Source organism: Schistocerca nitens, chromosome 7 (genome assembly GCF_023898315.1).
Source record: "Schistocerca nitens isolate TAMUIC-IGC-003100 chromosome 7, iqSchNite1.1, whole genome shotgun sequence".
Taxonomy (NCBI): Eukaryota; Metazoa; Arthropoda; class Insecta; order Orthoptera; family Acrididae; genus Schistocerca; species Schistocerca nitens.
This window is the reverse complement of record NC_064620.1, coordinates 572419957-572425512: the sequence shown is the minus strand read 5'-3', so window position 1 is coordinate 572425512 and position 5556 is coordinate 572419957. Positions and strand designations below refer to the sequence as shown.

Genomic DNA, 5556 nt, shown 5'->3' with positions numbered 1-5556 from the left:
CAAATTAATCTGCTTAAATTTGCTGTCCACTTCCATATTGAAAACATTTGGCATCAGTAAAACTTTTTACTTGCACACATTTTTATTTCATGTGTACACATTATATTTATTCTGTCCTTTATGTACCGTTTTTGGGTCATCAGTCGTCAAAATAGTTTGACGCGCTCCACGACAACTTCTTCTTCTCTGCCTCTCGTTCATAGAGTAACAACACACTCAACATTCTTCATTATTTGCTGGGTTATTTATTTCCTCTCCTCTTATGCAAAAAAAACTACACATTAATTATAATATGAGTAAGCTTAATTTTTATTATCCTCTTGTAACACTAGCTCAAACGCCTTGATCCTCTTCTTTTACCATTTTCTCACAGTCGATGATTCATTTGCTTGCAATGCTGTGCTCCAGTCGACATTCTCAAAAATTTTCTTTCTCACATTAAGGCTTCTCTTACATATTATTAGATTAAATTTAGCGAAAAATGCCCTATTTGCCTACATCCTCCTTGCCTCGTCTGTCAGGTGATAGTCTTCTTCCAAAGCAGCAGAATTGCTTTACTTCATGTAATACGTTTACCGCCCCCGATAGTTGAGTGGTCAGTTCGACAGAATGTTAATCCTAAGGGCTCGGGTTCGATTCCCGGCTGGGTCGGAGATTTTCTCCGCTCAGGGACTGGGTGTTGTGTTGTCCTAATCATCATCGTTTCATCCCCACAGACCCGCAAGTCGCCGAAGTGGCGTCAAATCGAAAGACTTGCACCCGGCGAACGGTCTACCTGACGGGAGGCCCTAGTCACACGACGTTTATTTATCTATTACGTCGTTCCCAATTTTGATGTTAAGTATACCTCTAATCTCGTTTCTGCTGCTCTTCATTACTTTCGTCTTCCTTCTGTTAATTCTCGGTCTAGATTATGTGTCTATGCAATTTTTTATTGCATTTAAAAGATTTAGTAAATTCTCCACACATTCGTTGAGGACAGAAATGTGATTATCGAAGGTTATCGTTTCGCCCTTTCACTCCTGAATCTTTTTTTTGTTTTCATAGCTACTTCTTCGGTGGGGAAGAAATACATTAAAAATTCCAGAATGAGATTTTCACTCTGCAGCGGAGTGTGCGCTGATATGAAACTTCCTGGCAGATTAAAACTGTGTGCCCGACCGAGACTCGAACTCGGGACGTTTGCCTTTCGCGGGCAAGTGCTCTACCATCTGAGCTACCGAAGCACGACTCACGACCGGTACTCACAGCTTTACTTCTGCCAGTACCTCGTCTCCTACCTTCCAAACTTTACAGAAGCTCTCCTGTGAACCTTGCAGAACTAGCACTCCTGAAAGAAAGGATATTGCGGAGACATGGCTTAGCCACAGCCTGGGGAATGTTTCCAGAATGAGATTTTCACTCTGCAGCGGACTGTGCGCTGATATGAAACTTCCTGGCAGATTAAAACTGTGTGCCCGACCGAGACTCGAACTCGGGACCTTTGCCTTACGCGGGCAAGTGCTCTACCAACTGAGCTACCGAAGCACGACTCACGACCGGTACTCACAGCTTTACTTCTGCCAGTACCTCGTTTCCTATCTTCCAAACTTTACAGAAGCTCTCCTGCGAACCTTGCAGAACTAGCACTCCTGAAAGAAAGGATATTGCGGAGACATGGCTTAGCCACAGCCTGGGGGATGTTTCCAGAATGAGATTTTCACTCTGCAGCGGAGTGTGCGCTGATATGAAACTTCCTGGCAGATTAAAACTGTGTGCCCGACCGAGACTCGAACTCGGGACCTTTGGCTTACGCGGGCAAGTGCTCTACCATCTGAGCTACCGAAGCACGACTCACGACTCACGAAGCACGACCCACGACCCGTGTTCGAGTCTCGGTCGGGCACACAGTTTTAATCTGCCAGGAAGTTTCATATCAGCGCACACTCCGCTGCAGAGTGAAAATCTCATTCTGGAAACATCCCCCAGGCTGTGGCTAAGCCATGTCTCCGCAATATCCTTTCTTTCAGGAGTGCTAGTTCTGCAAGGTTCGCAGGAGAGCTTCTGTAAAGTTTGGAATGTAGGAGACGAGGTACTGGCAGAAGTAAAGCTGTGAGTACCGGTCGTGAGTCGTGCTTCGGTAGCTCAGATGGTAGAACACTTGCCCGCGAAAGGCAAACGTCCCGAGTTCGAGTCTCGGTCGGGCACACAGTTTTAAACTGCCAGGAAGTTTCACATTAAAAATTATTTGAGTAAAAATGAATTTCTAAAATATCACGTTTTAAAATCGGACTAAAATAATTTCTTCTAGCCCAGTGTAGATTCCTAACCCCATACAGATGGTTGTGAGTTTTTATGACTGGACTTTTGATATCTATGAAAATTCCTGTAAAATTTAAAACGAAAAATGTGGGACGCATGCAATACACAATGGTAAGGAGGTAACTACTCAGGGATCAGTTAGTTTGGCTGGTTGATTCGGGTAGGGGACCAAACAGTGAGGTTATCGGACCCATCGGATTACTGAAGAATGGGGAAGGAAGTCGGCCGTGCCCTTTGAAAGGAACCATCCCGGCATTTGCCTGAAGTGATTTAGGGAAATCACGGAAAATCTTAATCAGAATGGCCGTACTCGGGTTTCAACCGTCGTCCTCTCGAATGCGAGTCCAGTGTGCTAACCACTGCGCCACCTCGCTCGTTCGTTCAAAATGGTTCAAATGGCTCTGAGCACTATGGGACTTAACATCTGAGGTCATCAGTCCCCTAGACTTAGAACTACTTAAACCTAACTAACCTAAGGACATAACACACTTCCATGCCCGAGGCAGGATTCGAACTTGCGACCGTAGCAGCAGGGCTGTTCCGGACTGAAGTGACTAGAACCGCTCGGCCACACGGCCGGCCGCTCGTTCGTCAGGAAGTAATGTAATAGCAAGGACATGAACTGCTCGTGAATCAGTTATCCATTGGATGAGCCCCACGTTTTTCGTTTTAAATCATACGAGTATATTCATAGCAACTACAAATCCACGATTAAAAATTTCCAGTAGTATTTCTAAGGGGTTTAACAACTATGTATATTAAAAAATCATTGTTAAATAATAATTCCTTCTTTCCTTTTTTTTAGTCTTGAATGTGTGAAATGTTTCAATCGATTTCATACATTTTGATGTGATTACAACAGGGACATGTGGTACATTTCAGGATTACTTCAGTTTCTGTTCACCTGACACAGCCAGTATGTTACTTCCTCCTATGCTTATCTCACGAAAAGACCACAAAGGTAAAAATTAGAGAAATTCGAGTTCACGTGGAGGCTAACAATCAATCGTTCTTCCCACGAACAATTTGCGACTGGTACAGGTAGGAGGGAAATGGCAGGGATACACAAAGTACTCACCACCACACATGAGAAAAGAATAGCACCCATTTCTGAGCTATGTTTAAAATTTGAGTCTCTATCTCATCGGAAAGTTAGTTTGAAATCAGTTATAAAATTTGTACTGAACAGACCCCCCCATTGTAATCTACCCACTGGAAAATTACCCTCTATCACGCAATAAGTAATAATGGTCAATCAAATCATCCACATTTATTTACGTTTGAAAAGTATCTGATCAGATTTCCTAGTAATATATGCGCCGACAGCTCGTCGACGCCAAGGTATTTTTCTAGTACGTTTATTCCTTGGAACAACAGAGGTACGAAAATGTATGCTCCATGGTTATTATAGTTATAGAGAGAGAGAGGAACAGCTTCGGAAGTATTCGTTTGAAGAGTATCGGATTGCTAAAAGAGTTTTATTTATCCTTCTTCGCGCTAAAGCGAGCTAGGAAAGAGTATAGTTTGTGCCGCTAGCGCGATAGTAAAGAGAAAGATAAAACTGTACAAACTAATTGCAAGAGACTTGGAACCAACACCAAACGGAACATGTATGGAAATGAATCAATATAATTTTGCCTCTGAAATAAGGTTTGTGACCATTTTATTTTTGAGTGAATGACGAATGAGTTCTCTGTCTGAATCATTGATGATTGTCTGGGCCCTGTAATTAATTGGGAAGTTTCAGCTGTGACGAAGAGAGCCTGCAATCTCTGAGTTTAGAAATCGTCCAAAAAGGCTTCGTCCACATCTGAAATTTTAGATCTGTCGTAAACTGAACGAATAGTTCAAACGATCGATTTTCCCAACTGAATGCATCGCTTAATAATAATAACCAATGCAAAGATCTTTTCTAGCAAGCCAGCCGCTGAATATTAAGACGAAGGGCTCCACCAGAGATTCTACTAGGCTGATTTCAAGTAATTAATATAGTTTAAACTGTATAAAGATAAAGAACATTTCTGTGTGAGAGTGAAAGAGCGATAAAGGCGACAGATACACTTCTGTACAGACAAAACATTACACCAAGTTAGCGGCAAGCTGCATTCACCACATATAGACTTTCATCATTTACCAAAGTAATCAGAATTCATTATAATGGCCAATCCGTGACAGGACACGTTTTGGACGTTGTTAAAATAATTTTGTTCTCTGTTTCATGTGAACTACGACGAGACAACTTAACTTGGAAAAGAGAAGAGATACTCGCAGGCGAATTAGTTGGATCTTCAAAGAAAACCAGCACGCTGGGCGCAGAAAAAGGGCCAGATCTATAATTTTGTATTACAGCTTGCTAGTATTGAGGAAGTAGACGTAGATTTGAATATTTACGAATTGTGTGCATGCTACATGTAGATTGGTTGAACTGCCCTAGTTGCATTTACCCGAATAAGTACTATAAGAAAGTAGCCACACAGAAGTATTATTGTGTGAAATACATATTGACTGTAGAATATTTATATGGTTTTAACTAGAGCAATGTTTAAGATGAGTCAAGCAAAGCAGAGCAACACGCAACAGCCTTCAGCTGTGAGCACGGATGATAGTGATGTAGTAAGAAGTGTGGTAGAACCGATCGCTACAGATAGCGTAATAGAACGCCCTGTAGACACGGCTGGAGATGTAACAGCAGGTACGCAACATGGATTAGATCCATTGGTCATTATCATGAGGCAGATGCAAATGTTAACTGAGACCATGAGTAATATGAATACGAAATTAGCCTCAGTTACTGAAGGCCAAGAAAATATGAAAATTGACATTAATGCGAAGTTAGCCTCAGTTACTGAGGGGCAAAATGATTTGAATTCGAAACTAGCCTCAGTTACTGAAGGGCAAGAAAATCTGAAAATCGACATTAACGCGAAGTTCGCCTCAGTTAATGAGGGGCAGGAAAATCTGAAAGCTGAGATTAAGCAGCAGTTACACGACAGTTTTTCCGAATTAGAGCAGCGGATAGAGGCGAAGACAAAGGAACTTAAAGATCAGGCCGAAGAGACGGAACGAAAATTAACTGCACAAATAGAATTGGTTAAGGCTCAATGTGAGGAATCTACTCAACGCGTACGTGTAGAAATGAAGGAGTATGTGGCTATTAAGATAGACACCGTACGGGAACAGGTGGAAATGGTTCCGCAATTAGTACAGAAGCAAGATGCCATGTCATGTGCAATTGCGCAACTTCCTGAATTGGCA

At 42.1% G+C, this 5556-nt stretch overlaps 1 non-coding gene across 1 annotated transcript; it reads right to left on the bottom strand.

Annotated features, from left to right (window-relative positions):
- Positions 1-1453: 1453 nt before the first annotated feature.
- Trnat-cgu (transfer RNA threonine (anticodon CGU)) lies at positions 1454-1528 on the bottom strand. The gene has a single exon. It is a non-coding gene; the product is annotated as a tRNA-Thr (tRNA).
- Positions 1529-5556: the final 4028 nt, after the last annotated feature.